The sequence below is a fragment of the Solanum dulcamara genome, chromosome 7, assembly GCF_947179165.1.
Source record: "Solanum dulcamara chromosome 7, daSolDulc1.2, whole genome shotgun sequence".
NCBI classification, from domain to species: Eukaryota; Viridiplantae; Streptophyta; class Magnoliopsida; order Solanales; family Solanaceae; genus Solanum; species Solanum dulcamara.
Genome location: NC_077243.1, coordinates 36,752,580 through 36,770,923, shown reverse-complemented (window position 1 = coordinate 36,770,923; position 18,344 = coordinate 36,752,580). Strand labels below are relative to the sequence as shown.

The 18,344-nt window shown below is 35.9% G+C and overlaps 1 long non-coding RNA gene across 5 annotated transcripts in view; it reads left to right on the top strand.

The window, feature by feature from the left end:
• LOC129895939 (uncharacterized) overlaps positions 1-18,344 on the top strand; it is a 46,221-nt gene that overhangs the window by 15,987 nt on the left and 11,890 nt on the right. Inside the window, exon 3 of one of the 5 annotated variants that reach the window (XR_008767886.1) lies at positions 14,728-14,899. The exons of the other annotated variants lie outside the window; for them this stretch is intronic. This is a non-coding gene — a long non-coding RNA (uncharacterized LOC129895939). Of the gene's footprint in view, positions 1-14,727; positions 14,900-18,344 lie in introns of those variants that run through there. 5 annotated transcript variants of the gene reach the window in all.

Here is an 18,344-nt window from a genome sequence, read left to right as displayed (position 1 = left end):
GAAATAGGGTCATGAGAAGTCGGAAGGAGTTGGAGGCCAAGTAATGAGTCATAGGACTCGACTTACCTACATAATCTACCACCTTAAAAGTTTTACACACTTGAGCTATACCAAGCTTGCATAGCAGGGATTACACAGGTTCTTAAAGTAAGATGAGATTACGAATCCATGAGGGAAAGAAGAGGATAACACATGGAAGCAAGAAGAGGGTGCCATATGGCAGAAGGAGGAAGTTCCATGTGGTATTATCTGAAGCAAGGAGGTGACCCACCTACCTACTTGGGGGGGACCCCACTGCTATGTGGCAGCCTAGGGGTGGTTGCATGATTGAGGTGGCCCAATGTGGGCTTGACATGTATCACCCTTAGGGGATGACACGTGTAACCTCCTAAGGGAAAGTACATCTATTCCATTTGATGACTAAGTCATCATATTAAAATTTTCCAAGTTAGAAAGTGAGAGAGAACTAAGAGAAAAAAGCTAAGGAGCAAAAGAGAGAAGCCACAGGTTTGGCTAGAAAAAAGGTAAGTCCCGACTTTAGTTTTGTGAATTAACTATTTAAGGTATCCTATGGTGATATAGATTTGTTTAATAACGTAAAATTTCATTTTGGGTAAGCAAGGAAGAGTTACAAATAGTCCGCAAATGTTTAGCATATTAAGAGAACTTTCGAGATAAGTTTTAGTAAATTTTAGCAAGGTATGGCTTGGTTCTCTTCTCCCACGTTTTGGTAAGAGTTTGGACATGTTATGAGTGTATTAATGAAGTAAATTTATGGTTTTTAGCAGAACCAAATGGATAGCAAACAGACACAATATTTCTGTCGCAACTAGAGAACTTCCGAGGTGAATTTTGGCAAGCTTTGGCCAATTTCGGGTGAGGTAAGGTCTTCCTTTAAATTTTGAGGTTATGGGGTGTATTATATGCCTTTTATGTGGCTGGAAGTATAAATATTTCATAGGGATGCTTGACATTCGAAACAAGTTAAATTGGAGTCGCTATAGTTAAATTATAGTCGAAGCAAGGTGTTGTGCTTGTGGTGTGCGGCTGCCGGTGTGGGGTGGTGTGTTGAAGGGATGGAACATGTTCTAAATAGGGCATGGGTGCTGCTTTTTGTGCTTCTGGTTTGCAGATGCAGGTGTGGGATGGTGTGTTGAAGGGATGGAACATGTTCTAAATGGGGCGTGGGTGCTGCTTTTTGCAGCCACACGACCCTCCGTTTCGTATAGTTAAAGGTTTTACGAAATAAAGATTAAAGACCCTGTTTTGGTATCATAGTTTAAAAGAGTTGTTTGGAGTTTGTATTGTGTAATGTTACCATGTTTTATTTGTATATGAGCTGCATGTTGTTATTATTAGTTGGATGTAGTGATTAGGGATGTAATTGGAAATTCGGATAGGCATGTTATAGGGGAGGTGCTGCCCGATTTCAATTAACCCCTTAACTAACTAGGGAACTAGTTGAGAAGGTGAGTGAGGAAATAAGTTTTGTTAATACTCCTAGGTAATCTAAGACGCTAAAAAGTCTAGGGTTGTTGATACTTGTATTGCTTTCATGTTACCTAGGTTTAAAGAACGACGAGGCGAATGGGATAAAGAGTAACCCATAAGAGGTATGTAGAGGTATTCTTCATTTCTTTTGGCATGTCTTAGGTATAAGTTATGAATGATTTGTATATAAAATGTGGGGATAATTCCACTCATGAAATTCCAAGTGTAATTCATAGACTTTATTCACTTTGTGATTTTTAGACTCCTGTAGTAGTTGAAACATTGCATGTTAAGGCTCTTAGATCATGAACAGTAGTATATGTAAAGCCTGTTGCTTCTTCTTTTCGGAAGGTTTTAAGTATAAATGAAAAAGGTTTTGACCCATTGGAGTTTTGTGTATAGTATCACCTCACACACGGTTCAACTTGAGTATAGCTGATAGATACGCATAAGGGGGTCCAGGTCGGACCCCAGTCGTGGCCTACGGGGTTAAGTCATGACAGAAGTGGTATTAGAGCAGTTCGTCCTTGGAATGTCTACAGACTGTGTCTAGTAGAGTCTTATCTATCGGTGTGTTGTGCACCACATTTATAAATAAGAGGCTACAAGACATTTAGGATGTTACTTTCTTTCAGATCTAAGATCGTGTGATAAAGTCGAGTCATAGGGAGTGAAATTCCTCATACTAACCTGTGCTTTCAGCAGAAGGGAAACATCGATAGAAGAAAGAAACTGACGATATTGGAAGTTATGATGCACGTAGATATGGAAAGGAACAAAGGTGATATGTCAGGTAGGGTGTTGAAATACGATTAACATATAAAGTTGAAAAGTGAAAGAAAAAATATACAGGAAAGTACAAAAGGTACAATTCGAGTGGACGTACGAGGTAAGTCCATTTTCATACTGTTAATTGTGGGCGCCCTGTGTGGCTGCTATATGATATGATCTGAATATATACATGTGTACCCTATGAGGCACTGTTGGCATTTTCTGCGTACAGGTATTGAGATAGTAAGAAATACAAAGGAAACTCTGCCCAAATTTTCCTAGAAATAAGAAGAGAATGAGATACAGGGCTGTAGTATGTCTTGAAAGGGTGTGCCCATAACAATGATGGGATCTAATTAAATTACGAGTGTGGCTGACCTTGAGAAATGAGTTAATTATTGAATTGATGGTAATAGAAACTAGAAGGTCGATACTGGTATGGTAAAACAAAGTTGGAAAAGACTTATAATCCAAAAAAGATGATTTAGAGAAGACTGATAGATATGGATAGAATGATATATTAAGACACCGACTGAATTGATACACAGGGATAGACTATGACGAGTTATAGTTAAAAGAAGTAACAGGATGATTAAGACAAGAGTACAAGGGAAAAAGAATTATGACAGATATGAAGTGTTAATAACACAGCTTGTGAGATATTAAGGATAAGATTAACTAAGAAGGGTAAGTAACCCATAGTAAGAATCGTGAAGAAGGTTAAGTACTGTATACTATGGGATTGACTGCACATAGGATACCATGTAAATAGAACGAAGATCTTTATGAGAATAAGGAAAGCTTAGTAAGGAAGTAACTAAAAGGTATGACGTGGTCCATGTGATTGGAATATAAAGATAGGTGCGAAACGGAAAAAGGAAGCTATGGAACAAATAAGGAAGACTTATCAAGTTCTAAAAGGAAAGTTTCAAATAAAGGTTATATGACGATGAAAATGATAGCTAGTGCAAGGAAATAAAGAGTAATATGGAATTCCTTGAGCGCAACCAAAAATGGACATGAGGTGGAGGAATAATAAGGAAGTTCTAATAGAGGGACCCAAGATAGACATGTGTAACTGAATACGAGGACGGACCGAGAGGAGAATGTATAGTTATGAGTTAAAGGGGTAGTACAACAACATGGTGTTAAGGTACACCTCTTATTGGGGAAAGCTCGATATGTTATTAAGCAATTGAGCATCGGGTGCATGACAAGGATGAAATCTCATAAAGCATAAAGAAGTATTATGTATAAGTGACTCGAGTACCAACATTTATATTGGATCAGCACCTCACAATTATGTTAAGATGCCGTACATGGGCAACCAAATGTATGGATGATATAAAGAAAGGCGTAGATATGGTGAAGTATACCAAATTTGTTGGAGAAGAATCATACGCATTCGAAAATTTGAAATAAGGGCGTAAGGTAGAACACCAACAGATAGTGACATGAGTACACCCTAAGGGGGGGGAAGTGGCTTCAAGTGAGATTCCGTACTAGTAGAGTTAACAAGTTCTAAAAGCCAGCAATAAATGGATAGAAGCCATGATATCGGAGATAGTATTGAGAATTATTAGTAAGGACCTGGAATAATATGACATCAAAGAATGGGTGCATACAAAGGGGATGAATACGACAAGAGAATCACAATGAGAACTTAAAGATATTATAAGGCATAGCCAGGCTACACTAGACTAAAGGTTAGGATGTTGGTAACAGAGTTATTGGCTATTGGCATTGTGATATATAAGTAGAAAAAGAAAAAGGATAAGAAATCTCTCCTATATGGGAATATTAGAAAACTTAAGAGTAAATGAAGGAAGCAAAACAAGTATGACAAAAGAGACTGTAAGTGTTAGTACAATGACACATGTAGAGTAGAGTAAGCCAAGAGCAGGAAAGGTTGTGACAAAAATTGAATGCACTTTGTGCAAATGGCACAAGAATAGTTGTGCAGCTTATGAACATTGACATACTAAGAGTAAGATCAAGTGGTTACTCGATAAAAAGAAGTCGATAATAGCAATGTGACTGCCATATTTAGAATCTATTAAATAAAAGTGTGAGATGGTTTGAGGTAGGACACTAGTATAGCGATGCTAAGGCATTTTCTAGACTGCTTTAAGTACCTACACATATTGGTGTAAGGATTAAAATATGATGTGTGGTAAGAGAAATGAAGAGAAGATCTAAGTAAAAGCACAGGATAGCATGCCTAAAGTGTTACAAGTTGGATTAAGAGGAGTGGTAAAATTGCTTAAACAAAATTGAGCATCAAAATCTTGATAGCCTATTGCAGGAGATGGAAATCCTGACTCGGAAATGGAAAGCAGTTGATGTGGGGTATAGTATAGACTAACCTCGCATTCTACGGAAATATGAGTTTATATGGGTTATGGTAGATAGGCTGACAGAATCAACTCATTTTTTTCCAGTTAGGAAGACATATTTAGTTAAGGGTTACACGAGATGACATAGCAAGGAAATAGTAAGATTTCACAATAGTATATGTAAAATTGTTGCTTCTTCTTTTCGGAAGGTCTTAAGTATAAATGAAAAAGTTTTGACCCATTGGGGTTTTTTGTATAGTATCACCTTACACACGATTCAACTTGAGTATAGCTGATAGATATGCATAAGGAGGTCCAGGTCGAACTCCAGTCGTGGCCTATGGGGTTGGGTTGTGACAAGTTCCTTGAGAGCCTTAGATATTTTTAAGTGAATGAGAAGTAATGGGAGAAACTTCAAGGGTTTGGGTATTTATAATTCATGAAAAAAATCCCAAAATGAATGGATTTGATATTAAAAGAATGGAAAATGTCCAAAACATCCCTGGAATTAATCTGCCAGAGGTGGCCTAGGGCCCCTACCTATGAGTTATAGGTCACTCTACAGTTATCAAATGGAATCATTAAATCAGGGTCAAAATCCATATTTCTAGAGTTCACCCTATGACTCCACCCTACGGGTCGTAGGTGATTCAACGGTCCGTAGACCTTGTTCGTTCTACACAACCCAAAATCCAACTTTTTAATTCTTTAACTACAGGTCCTCCTACGGCCCATAGCTCTTCATACGGTATGTGGGAACCAATCGACCTGCATACCACGACATACAGTGTCTCTAACCTCTCCTACAATTGCTTTATATGGTCTGTAGATCCTTGTACGAATCGTAGTGGGGCTCGTCCAATAACTTCTGAGACTTGTAAAATTTCCCAACTAAGAGCCTTTCGTATGACTCCCCTTTATGGACTGTAGATGTGTCTATCTAAATTGGCACAAGAGCATTTTTTCTTACCTGGAGGAAATGACCTGAAGGAGAGCATCATCCTATCATATTATGTTAGGAGTAATTTTTCATGAAAAGCTAGGAGAACATCATCCTATCATATTATTTTAGTTCACGTTGTAACCTATGTAATAAAAAATCAGGTTCTTCAGTAACTAATCAAGAAGTAATTACAGAATAACAAATAAACATAAGAATTCTTACATGTAAAGCTTTTCACTCTTAAAACTACTCAAAAAAATTGACTTATCGTTGTAAGCTTTTTTCTCAAATTTTCATTAAATTTGAGCAACTTATTTGTTACAATTCTCTAACCCAAAGACTACTTCATAGTACTTTTTTCCCTACAATTCTCTCTTATTGTAGCTATTTCTTTCTAGACTTTACCCAATTAAAAGAGCTCTTACAATTCCTAATACAAATTTTCTATGAATATAAAAGGTTGCAATTTAAGCTCAAAGAATCAAGCCTAACAATATAAACTATAATAATAAATCTAGATATATAGAACTACATTTGTCTTTACGTTGATAGTTGGATCTTTCTCGCACAAAAACTCACATGAAGACACTCTAAGTAGTTCTCTCATTAATTTCTTTATTCTTTTTGTGTGGTCAACTTCAAATGTATCAATGTAATATATATATCGCGATAACTTTTGCCTTAGAGGCAAATCATAGCTCAAGGATTAAAAAAATAGCATATTCCTCATGGATAATAGTTTACACTATTTCACTATGTCTAACTTATGAGATGGTCTACAACTCCTGCCTTAGAGACAAGAATTAGACCATGAACTTCAAAATAACAAATTATTCCCTATGGAAAAAGCTTGACACTACCAAATTGTGTCTTGATTTATGAAATGCTCTATAACTCTTGTTTTAGAGACAAGACTTAGCCCAAGGAGTTTCAAAGAACAAGTTGCACATCATGGGAAACAATTTATACCATTTTCACTAAGTAAACTTTTGGAGAACACAATAACTTTTGTATTAGAAGCAAAACATTACTCACGGGTTTTAAAAAAATGTTTGTCTCATGGGCAACAATTTGCACCATTTCACTATGTTTAACTTATGAGATACTCTATAACTCTTACCTTAGATGCATTACTTAGAGAAATAACTTCAAAAAAATAAGTTACGCTCCATGGAAAAGACTTGACACTACTATATATCTCAATTTATCAGATGCTCTATTGCTCTTGCCTTAGAGGCAAGACAGATCTAGTCTTCCAAAGAATAAGTCACACCCCCGGGAAATACTTGACACCACCACCTTGTAACTTAATTTTCAGATTCTCTATAACTCATGTCTTATAGGCAAGACTTAGTCAAATGACTTTCAAAGAATAGGATACATCCGATGTCATAACCCAAACTAGGGCCTAGCCGTGACACGGTAATCGGGAACTCAAAGGATCCCAACCAGGCCTCTTAGCATACATCGCATTCATAAGGTAAGGGAAAATATAATAAAAACAAGCGAAAGAATAATTTCAATGATGGAAATCTAGAGATGAAACGAAGTCTCAATTCAGATGTCCAAACGGACTACATCAACTCTATGTATAAACATGTCTCTATCATACTAACATAGGTAGGGGCATAAAATAAGCCACACGCCCCCCCCCCCCCCTCCAAAAGGAAATGCCTCAAAATAACAACATAGTCTAGAAGGAAACAAGAATATAAAAGCTTGATAGGTAGTCCCCGAAGCATGACGACTTACCAAATCAAGTGAATAAGTCATCTACCTAGCCACGAGAGTGTATAGGGTGATCGTCAAGCCCTATATTATAACACAATAGGCAAATAGAAGTATGCGTTAGTGCTTTGAATGTACCAAGTATGTGAGAAATGCAATACATGAAATAAAAGCAATGACGTATGATCAAGGCTAGAAAATATAATAAGTAGACCATTTACACATAATAGTGAATCATGAGTAAGTCTAATGTCATTTTAAACCATAACGCAACCTTATGAAGAGAACTCATATAATGCATGGATAGTCTTGAGTTATAATAAGCAATCATAAAAGAGCTTGCAAGTTTATAAGTAGTAGTAAGGACCTTAAATCATATTGAAAGTCATAAAACCATGGGTGAGAAAACATCCTTTAATTTATGAGAGATATATTAGCTATAGTAAGAAATACCTTAAATATTAAGAGAGGGACCTTGAACCTTTGTGAGAGTGACAGCTAACTGACATAAACCATGTGAGCTATAACATGGAGTCCCGATGTTATCCCTACAATGGAAGAAAGGAGGAGACTACTTGCCAAGTTAGACTACATCAAGACTAAGTTGATCCACTAAGCTACACTAAGTATCGAGCCTCAACTATAGGTGACCCTCAAAGGAATCAAGCCTCTTCTACGGGTGATCCTTTATCCTACGGTGAGCTTTTGTTAGATATAACTTGACATTCAAGATCATAACTTATACTTGTAAATATGGGTAACATGCAAGCATGATCAATTAGCTTGAAAATAATGGAGTTTGATTGGAAACACACATGACCATATACATCATACCAATCCAGACATATATTTCATAAAGATGACATTAATTTGAAACATAATTGGATGTACCAATAATCCATAACATAACCCTAAATATCCATGTATGAAATTTATAGAAAATTATTGAAATCATGATTTATACTCTTCAACAATATTCCATAAGTCTCAAACATTATTTATAAAGCCTATATTGAAAAACACTTTGAAACTAATTATAATTCATGAAAATCTCCATTTGAAAATAGCATTATGCATGTTATTAATAATCCAACTTGAAATCATTTAATAAATATAGAATCATGATTATAATGATCATTGATAATAATTAAAAATGTAATTGAGACAGTCCAATACAATTTATCAAAACTAGGGTTAGAAAGCAATGAAATCTAAGGAGATTTTGAGGAACATCTTGGGATTCCATGGGTGAAAGAAAATCATGGATCAATCCCACATACCTTGGGTGGATTCTTTGATTGAAGCTTGAAATTTTATGGAAGAATTGCAAACCCTAGTTGATCCTTCAATGGAGTCTTGTAGGAGAAGAGGAGAGTCTTGAGAGGATATTATGAGGGCAAAACTAGTTAGAGGAATGATATATTCCTTCAAAACACCCAAAAATGACAGGATAGGGTAAAAAGTCTTTGGAAAGGACCAAATTAGCCCTAGAATTCGTGTAGGATTTTTCTGAGAATTTGACTACTACGACTCGTAGAAGACTCTATGGGTCGTAGAGTTAAGTCGTAATCTTTTTATGATCTGACAGCCTCTAGTAAAATAGTCATAACCTTTTACTCCAAACTCCCAACAAGAAAAATTTGGTGGCATTGGAAAGAGAACTCAAATACCTTTAATTTGATAGTGGTCTACCAAATTATTTATATCCTAAGAGATATGATCGTTTGAAATTGACCCAAGTAAAATCTTTCACTGAAACTCAATTGGTAAGGAAGCTTTCAATTCGATTTTGTGCTAGAGAATTCTTGTGACCTTAAAACATCTCCAAATCTATCTCACACTTAAGAATTGACCTTAACATCCATGTACAATTAAGAATCACACTTTACGATACTACGAATTGCTTCTACTACTCGTCATTTACTCTATGGGTCGCCAATATGAGTCATCAAAGTAGTGCTCCAAAATCATAGGCTAATGGAATAAAACTTGGTTCGTACAACTCATCCTTATGAGTCAAACAAATGACTCATCAATTTTCCCCTTCATTTAGTCAAAAATCAGAAATCAAGATCCAATCCTACTTGTCAATTCTACGACTTGTAACTCATCTTATGACTCATCTTGTTGATTTGTTTCGAAAGTACTGAGGCTTGTCAATTTAACAAAATTAGAGATCAAGTCTATGACTCACTCTACGAGTCGTCACCATTCTCACGAGTCATCAACTTGACTCGTAAACTCAGTTCCAAACTTAGCCGATTTTCCAATGTCAATGTCATTCTACAAGCCCCTCCTATGACCCATAGGAGTCCCTACAACTTGTAGGACAAGTCATAAACTCTAGGACAGTCCCTTTTCTTGAAATTTTCTTTCATTTCAACTTTTCTACTTTCGGGGTCATACATCCCATGGCGGAGAGGTCTTAATTTATGAGATACTTTATAATTTTTTCTTTTGAAGTAAGATTTATTAGACCAAGGACTTCCAAACAACAAGTTAAGTCCCACGGGCAAAAAGAAAAAAAAGAGAATAATTTTTAAAAAAAATAGAGAAAAGAAAAAAAATGAAAGAAAAATAAAGAGAGAAAAATGAAAAAAAAAGTTGAAAAAATGAAAAACAAAAAAATGAAAAAGAATAAGAAAAATAAATGTTTTAAAAATAATAAATAAAAGAAAAATTATAACATCCCGAAAGTTGAAAAGTTGATTTGGAAAGGAAAAGTTCAAAAAATCTTCTGGTACACTGATTCTACGAGACCATGTACGAACCTTAAAAAGTTTTACGAGCTGTAGGAACAAGTTGTAGGATGACGGTTGGAAATTGGAAAAATGTTGAGCGTCTGAGGGTTTTGTACGAGCCTACCTATGGATCATACAAGGTTCCTTGATCCCATAGAAGGGAGTCTGTAGATGAGTTATACGGCCTATAGTAGAGGTTGTAGAAGAGATTCAGAGAGTTGGGTTTTCAGTGTTCAATAGGACAAGAGGGTATATGGCCCGTAGAGAGGTCTACAAACGCAAAGTGGGTTCATGGTTTGGCTTGGAAATTTGGGTCTGAGTAAGTAATCTACATAGGACCAGGACGGTCCATAGGAGGACCTACGATCCGTAGATCTATCTGCAAAGTCCCTCATATAGTTATTTTTTGGGCTATTTGGATTTTTTTTCTACCCTCTTAATTCTTAAACTATGCCATTTTAATTCCTAAGTCCTATAACCGTTTCTAAGACACCAAACCCTCCTTATTCACACTCATTCACTCTAAACCCAATTTATTCTTCTCTAATGTTCTCTTCCAAACCAAGCTAGGGTTCCTCAATGTCCCAATCTCCATTGAAGAGCTATCTTAGGGCTTTAAGTCAAGGTATGTGCGAATTCATCAATGGATCCAATTTGTCCATTGAGTCCCAAAGATTTATCTACTTCTTCCATGATTTTCAATCTAAATTTTCTAGGGTTTTGCAAGTTTCTTATGGTTTAAATTGTTTATGACTAAATTCAATTTATTTGATCTCATTATGCATTATTTGATATTTTTAAGGATTTTTAGATGAACCCATTCTACATGCATATGTTGATTTTTAAATCAAGTTTTGAGACTTTAAGCATGCATCATGAATTAAAGAAACCATAATTTAAGGATGCTTTTAGATAAAAATCAAATACGTTTTTAGGAAAACAAGGTTACTTTGAATTGAAATATTCTCCTTATGAAATATTTCCATAATTTAGCTACTTCCAATTGAAGTGTGATTTTCTATAAAAAGCTTATCATGATCTATATGCTTTTGGAAAGTGGCTTTTAAGAATATATTATGAAATCATGATATGTTGATATTAAATGATCTATTCTTATGATTCAGGTATGTTATGATGAAGTTGATATTATTAGATTCTTATTATTTTCAAATACTATGATATATTTATGTATGATGTACCGTTGAGAGTTTACTAATTAGCATCGAGAGAACTTTGGGAAGAAGGCTCACTCATTAGTAGATGTGGAGTTCTTTAGAAGCGATCTCCTTGTCCTACAACTACGTACTCCCATAAGATGCCCAGTTGGACAATCAACTTAAGTTAGTGGATCCACAAATAGCTCATGTTCATGATCCTTACCTGGCAAGTTAGACAATCTCTTTTCGGGGTAGAACGACACTGGACTTCATGTTATACCTCACATAATTTTTGTCGCTTAACGGTATCTATCACAAAGACTTATGATTTCTCTTATGGTTATTGCATTGACTATGTATTATACTTTGAACTCAGATTCATCAGATTATGTCATGTTTTAGCTTGGTCATTGAATTATCATATTTTAAGATTCATGATGCTATGTTTCTCATGTTCATGCATTTTTCCTCATACTTAGTATATTTCAAGCACTGACCGCATACTTTTACTTGTACTATTTTATAATATAGGTCATAACGCTTCTCATTAGGCCCGTAGTTAGTACAAATCCTATTAGCTTTTATAGTATTGGTGAATCCTCATGTTCCGAGGATATTAATATTAGACTCTATTCAAACTTTTATTCAATTTTCCTTATGTCAGAGATAGCTAGAGACATGTTCTAGCATCATGTCTATGATAAAGACTTTCAGACATTAGATGATTTCGTGTATGTTGATTTGTATTTTATTTTTCTTATTATGCTATATTAGATAATGTTGAGACTTATCTTTCGCTTTTTGAATTACTTGCTTATATCTTTTATATATGACTAAGAATAAACACTTCTTCGTCTCCAAGTCAAGAAAGAATTAGTTGAAGAACCTAATTAAAATTTGACTTGGTTTACATTTCATGTATCTGTCTCCTTTGTTTTTTGGGTATTTTACTTAAATCTCATAGTGAAAACGCCCAAATATAATTTATCCTGACTTTTTTGGTAATTACCCGAATTCTCTCTTTTTTTAGATTTCTAATACATACGAATGACACTGATACATCGCGATTTAATACATAAGTATTTTTCATGATACATCGCTAGTTTATACAAACCAAACATTGTAATATCAATAAAATTTATGAATCAGCTTATAACACCTAATATATCATGAACACAACAAAAATAGCAGTAAAACTTATGTTTTACTGATATATTTTTTGTTTGGTTTGTATCAACTAGCGATGTATCATAAAAATGACTTATGTATCAAATCACGATGTATCAGCATCATTTCTATGTATCAAAAGAGGTATTTTAAATTTTTTTACAAATGGTAGAGAATAATTAAAAATATAGGAATATAAGGTTTGTAATTTGGTAATTTTTGCTTGTCTTTTCCTATTTTCAAATCTCTTTTATGTGTGTAAATATGGTAAAATATTCATCTTAATGTTTTTTCGTTGCTTAATCCATATGATTAGCCGTCGTAATTCCAATTCCTCAAGAAATTATTCATGCAATAGAATTCACCTTGCACCTAATTAAACAGTCTTTAATTATCTATTTGTGAACGGGTCTTTGTTCTGTCATTTTTTGCGGTGTACTTTTATAGTCAGCTCAGTAGAGATATTAAGGAATTAATTCTTCAGTAAGTTTTTTTAATCATAAATACTATTAGACCTTATTTGAGATATGTTTAATTTTTTATTCTTACACATATTTGTTGTGTTTGTTAATCTTTTTTTTCCGGGAACAGACCCTACACGAGGCTCCCACCTCTCGTGCACAGTCAGGGGTTGAGCTGCACCCCCAAGCCTTAACATAAATAAAATTATAAAAATACACGAAGGGAGAAATAAACCTTACCTCCGACCTTAAGTTGGTTCATAAGTCGGCTAACCTACTAAGGTCGGCCAACTCATCCCCAATAATAGATTGAAAGCGATAAACCTATAAGAGGACTCCTCTCGATACAACGCGACTAAGAAAAAATATAAATGAGGGAGACTCTCCCCTTCCATGTAAATATAAGAAAGAAACTTACACTAGTCCTATTCAAATAAGTTATATTAGAAAACATAGCTAAATCAAAGTAGGTCAAGTATATGAACCTTCCAATTTCCATGGATTGAGATCGATCTTGTCATCATTGTCCTTCTTAGGCTTATCGTAATGAATTTGTCCATATGATGCGACTGCGACAATCAAAAGGGTTACATTGTGCTGCTGCTAGTTTGGGAATGTAGAAGAGTACCTTATTGAAAAGACTGGCTTTTTCACGGTCGCTCGACTAAGGTCTCTGATCATCCGTTCGCGCTGTAACTTCTTGAGCTCTGTTATTTTGTGAGTTACTGTAATCCTGTAACCCCAAGAGCCATTTTGGTATGGTATGGTTCATGTTGTTGAATGTTATTGAAAGATGTTGAGGTTGTGAACTGCTCCTGGATGTGCTACTGCAGCCCTGTATGTTCTCTCTTGAAGCTGTTGCAAATTGTTGTTGCAGCTGCTTAGTATTTATGGCTCTCCACAGATGCTGTATATGTCTTTGTAGCTCCCTGAAATCTGCAGGACTAACGTAACAAGAAACAACAAAACAAACATCCAAACAAGCCTCCTGAATTTCTAAAATTTCTGGAGTTGTTGGAGTTGCATCTTTTTGTCTTCTCAATGTGTGCCAAGGTGTTATGAATTCAGCTGCTGTTGGATGGGCCATCAACTTGCAGCTGCACATGTAAAGAAGAACAAGCACAGATGGTAGTGGTGGAGTTATTGCAAGCCTATATATCAAGCAAGCAAACAAAAAAAAGGCTCCTGCCATATCATGTATCTGCACAACCAAACAACCAAACAAACAAGCAAAAACTTGTAGTTTTGTGTGTGTTGCAGGCTGCTGAGGTTATTATTGGAGGATGATGTTATTGGAAATTATAGCTTCTAGGCTGTTGTGGCTTTGAGTTTGTACTCTTGCCCTCCCTAGTAAATGGTTTGGTTGCATGGAAGAATTCCACTGTTTGGCAGAGGGTAGTTCCACATTTGCTGCATAAACCAAGGAATCTGGAGTTGTTGCTTGTTGATGGCTTCCAAAACATCTGGAGTTATTGTTGTTGGTTGTTACTTGTTGTTGGCTTCCAAACAGCCTGCCTTCTCCAAGCTTCAATTCTATTTTGTTTGTTGTGGTTGCTGGTAGTTTTTGTTGTAGTTGTGTGTTGTTTCTGATGAGGGCTATAGCTCCACTTGTTGCTTTGTTGAGGCCTACATCTCTGGAAACCTGCACAAACAAATAAGGAAACACACAAGAAAAGCAATGGAGTAGTTCTTAATGTTGTTGATAGTTCCTGATTCATGAGTTTCCATATCCAATTGTTGTTGAAGTTGTTGATGTATAACTGGAAAGCTACAAGTTCAACTGTTGTACTTCCACTAGAAGAGGTTGAAGTTATATAGAGATGTGTGTTATTGGTTGTGTTTATTTGGAAATTTAACTAAAGCAGCTGTGGTGTTGGCTGCTGCTGATTCTTCCCAAGCTCACAAATGGTGTATGTTGTATTATAACTCTAGGTACCTGCAAATTCATAAGGACAATCTAACAAAACCAAACACAAACAAATACAAACAGAAAAGGACTTCCCAGGTTGCTATGGCTAATGAAGATTTGCTGTGTATTGGACCAATTGTTGTGACTGTAATTCCTCTTGTTCTTATTGATGATGAAGCATTATAGGTTCTCCAAGAGTGTGTTGGAAAATGTTGGTGGGGGGATTTGTATCTTGCAGGCTAAAAAAAGTCTTTGCAATAGTCTTGCATCTCCAACCAAACTCCTAGGTGTCAAATGTTGCATATTGCATTTGTTGTACCAAACACAAGCAAGGTTGTGCATGTTTTTCTTTCCATATTGCAGGTCATGTTGCAATTGTGAAGGTCTCTTGGTGGTCCAATCTACAAGGTGGAACTTGTCATTGCTAAATTGAATCAGCTTTTGTGTATGCTCCTCCTCAGTCTGCATATCAGTAGGTTGGTTCCATTGTTTTAGCTCAGCATCATACTTATCTATCCCAAGCTTAGTCCAAGTTATAAACTGTTGCATCTTACCATTGCTGAACCAGGAATTAAACTTGACTAGCCCTCCACTAGTTGGATGACATGGTGCATGTCTATAGGTGCCTACACAATCAAAAAAGAACAAGAAAAGGAAGAAAAGTTCTAATCTACTCCTAACCTGTAGAGTTAGTATGGTTATTCTATGAATGCAAGGATCAAGGGAGATGTTCCCTTTTATAGTGGTCCTAACTGTAAAACCTTCAAAATAACTATATCTATGCATAGTAAAAGCCAAATTGAAGATTAAGCTGGACTAACAAGGCTGGAAAGGTCATGGAGGTTTCTTGATTCTCTTAAGCCTTCTTCTTCTGAAGTTGGCCATTTCCAGCTTGTCAAGTTCAAGGTATGCTCTTGCCTTTTTAGGAAGCTCATGCTTAGTGAGATATAGTTGTGGGGCAGTGTATTTGTGACTATGTTTGGACAAGACATCAGCTACAAAATTGGTTTCTCTATAGGTGTGGCTGTATTTGAAAACCTGGAACGGATGGCTGATTTCCTACAGTTGTTGAAGCTGTGCCTTGACATTCCATGGTGGTTGGGCTAAGTGTTTTATCCATTTGATTAGGAGGTTAGAGTCTACTTCTAGGATCACTCTTGTATATCCTAATTGGAGACACCAAGTCAAACCAAAGATGGCTGCTAGTATCTTAGATTGGTTGTTTGTGCCTTCTCCAAAAGGGGCTGAAAAGGCAAAGAGAAGACCATTTGTGGCATTAATCATGTGTATGTATCCTAGCTCCTAGCTCAACAAGTTCTCGTTTTTGATGATAATAAATTTATAGTAAAATTACTTATAAGACCCCGAAAATTGAAAAAACATTTTGAGGAAAATGATGCAGAAAACTGATTTGATGCAGGCTTGTATGAGTAAATCTATGATCCATAGGAGCACCTCGGGCCATAGGAAGGCAGACGTAAGTAAGCCTAATGGGGCGTTGGATAATTTCCTAGCTCAACAACATAAGGAATGAAAGTCATAAAGCATAAAAGAAATCATAAGTCGTGCGTCCTCGAAACATAAGGACTCACTAACAAAGTAGCAACTCAATATCTAGCCACGAGTGGGATGGTAGTGATGATCGTTGGACCCTACATTATGATTCAATATAGCCAAAAGTATGAGTTGGTACATAAAATGTACTAAGTATATGAGAAACATGAATGAACAAGAATAATCTAACATAATCAATATGAACATCTGATGCATGTCCAAATAAATAAAAACATGAAATAAAACTTAAAACACTTGAAAATATTTAATAAGGTCAATGCATCATAAAACACCATTAAAGAGCTTTATAGGTATAACATATACATATGCAGGATATCATCCTTAACCATGATTTAAGACCATGTGACCTATAGCATGAAATCCGATGTAACTCCCACATCGAGAAAAGTGAGGCTACTTGACAAGGTAGACTCTGTATAACATGAACATAAGTTATAAGTGGATCCACTAGCTAAGTCATAAAGGCACCTACAATGGCATGTAGTTTTGGAACTAAGGGTTGCTACTAGGGTTCTCTCGTGGATTCCCCACCACAAATTTTGCTTGGTGATAAGTCAATTCCAAAGGAATACATGAAAAATAAAATTATTAGGAAGGACAATTAAATACCAATCCACATTCATAAAATAACATAATAGGAATAGCTTAGTGAAAACCATGATCGTAATATAACATTTAGATACTTACCTTTCTAGGCATCTAAATCATAGATTCTTGCATATTGTGAGAAAATCTTTCAAAATTTATGATTTCTTGCTTGAAAACATACTTGAATCATAGTTTATAACTTTCATAAAGCATTCATCAATTCTTGATCATAAATTCATAGTTTAAACTTAAAATTCATAACATAAATGCATGGGTCATTGAAAATCTTATTGAAAACATCTAATTGAAATTAAATCATGCATCAATAGGCTATTGGAATTAAGTAAAAGCATAATTGAATCAACTCAATGAAAATTGATCAAAACCCTAGAACCATTGAATTGAAATTGATAAAAAAAGGGAGAAATCTTTGGAACTCCATAGATGAAATTCCAGCATACCTTGATAATTAAAGCCAAAAAGCGAACCCTAAGTGATGGATAATAGACTTGATCTTGAAACCCTAGCTCGGTTAAGAAGATGGATCCTTAGGAGAGAGTTCTAGCGAGAGAATTATTGCATGAAGCAATTTCAGAGGAAGTGGGGTGATTTTAAAGAAATTGGTTAGTTATAGACTTAGTTTAATATCCCAAAATAACAGAGCTTTGGTGTATACGTGATAGAGAATACCAAAAATAACCCTCATTAAAAACTGCAAGATGGGACCTCTGATAGGTACCTACGGATCGTAGGTCCTCCGATGGGACATATGGATGACACGTAGAACTAGTGCACCAAAACTGGAGCTACTAGAAATTGCATATTCACTCATTGACTCGAGTGTATGTGTTATGCCTCATACTTTCGCACCTTGGGACACAGTCTTAAGTCTCTTGAAAAGTGCCGTGTGATCTAGATTATCCACCACATATCAAATAACTCTAAGGAAAGGAGAATGCGATACCCCATAATAGGAAAGATTGGAAATAGGGTTATAAGAATCTGGAAGGAGTTGGAGGCCAAGTAATGGGTCGTAGGACTCGACTTGCTTGTGTAAGCTACCTACTTGGACGTCTTACATAACTAAGCTACTTGAGTACACGTCGAGCTAAAGTAGCAAGGAATACATAGGCTCTTGTAGTGAGATGAGATTACGAATCCAAGAAAGAGAAATAAGGAGACGACGCGCCTACTCGAAGTAAGTAGGTGATGCACCTACTTAGGGTCAAGTAGGTGATACAGCAGCTTGGATGGACCCCACACTTCCATGTGGAATCCAAGGATTGGAGGCATGATTGAGGTGGCGCCCTAGGGGCTTCCACGTGTCACTCCTAGGGGGATGCCATGTGGAACCTCCTAAGGATCCATATATATAGGTGTTACATTCTGTATACACCTTAAACTTCAGCAAAATTGAACAAAAAAAAAGAAAACCTAGGGAGAAAGAAAGAGGGGCATCGGCCATGGCTACTTTAAG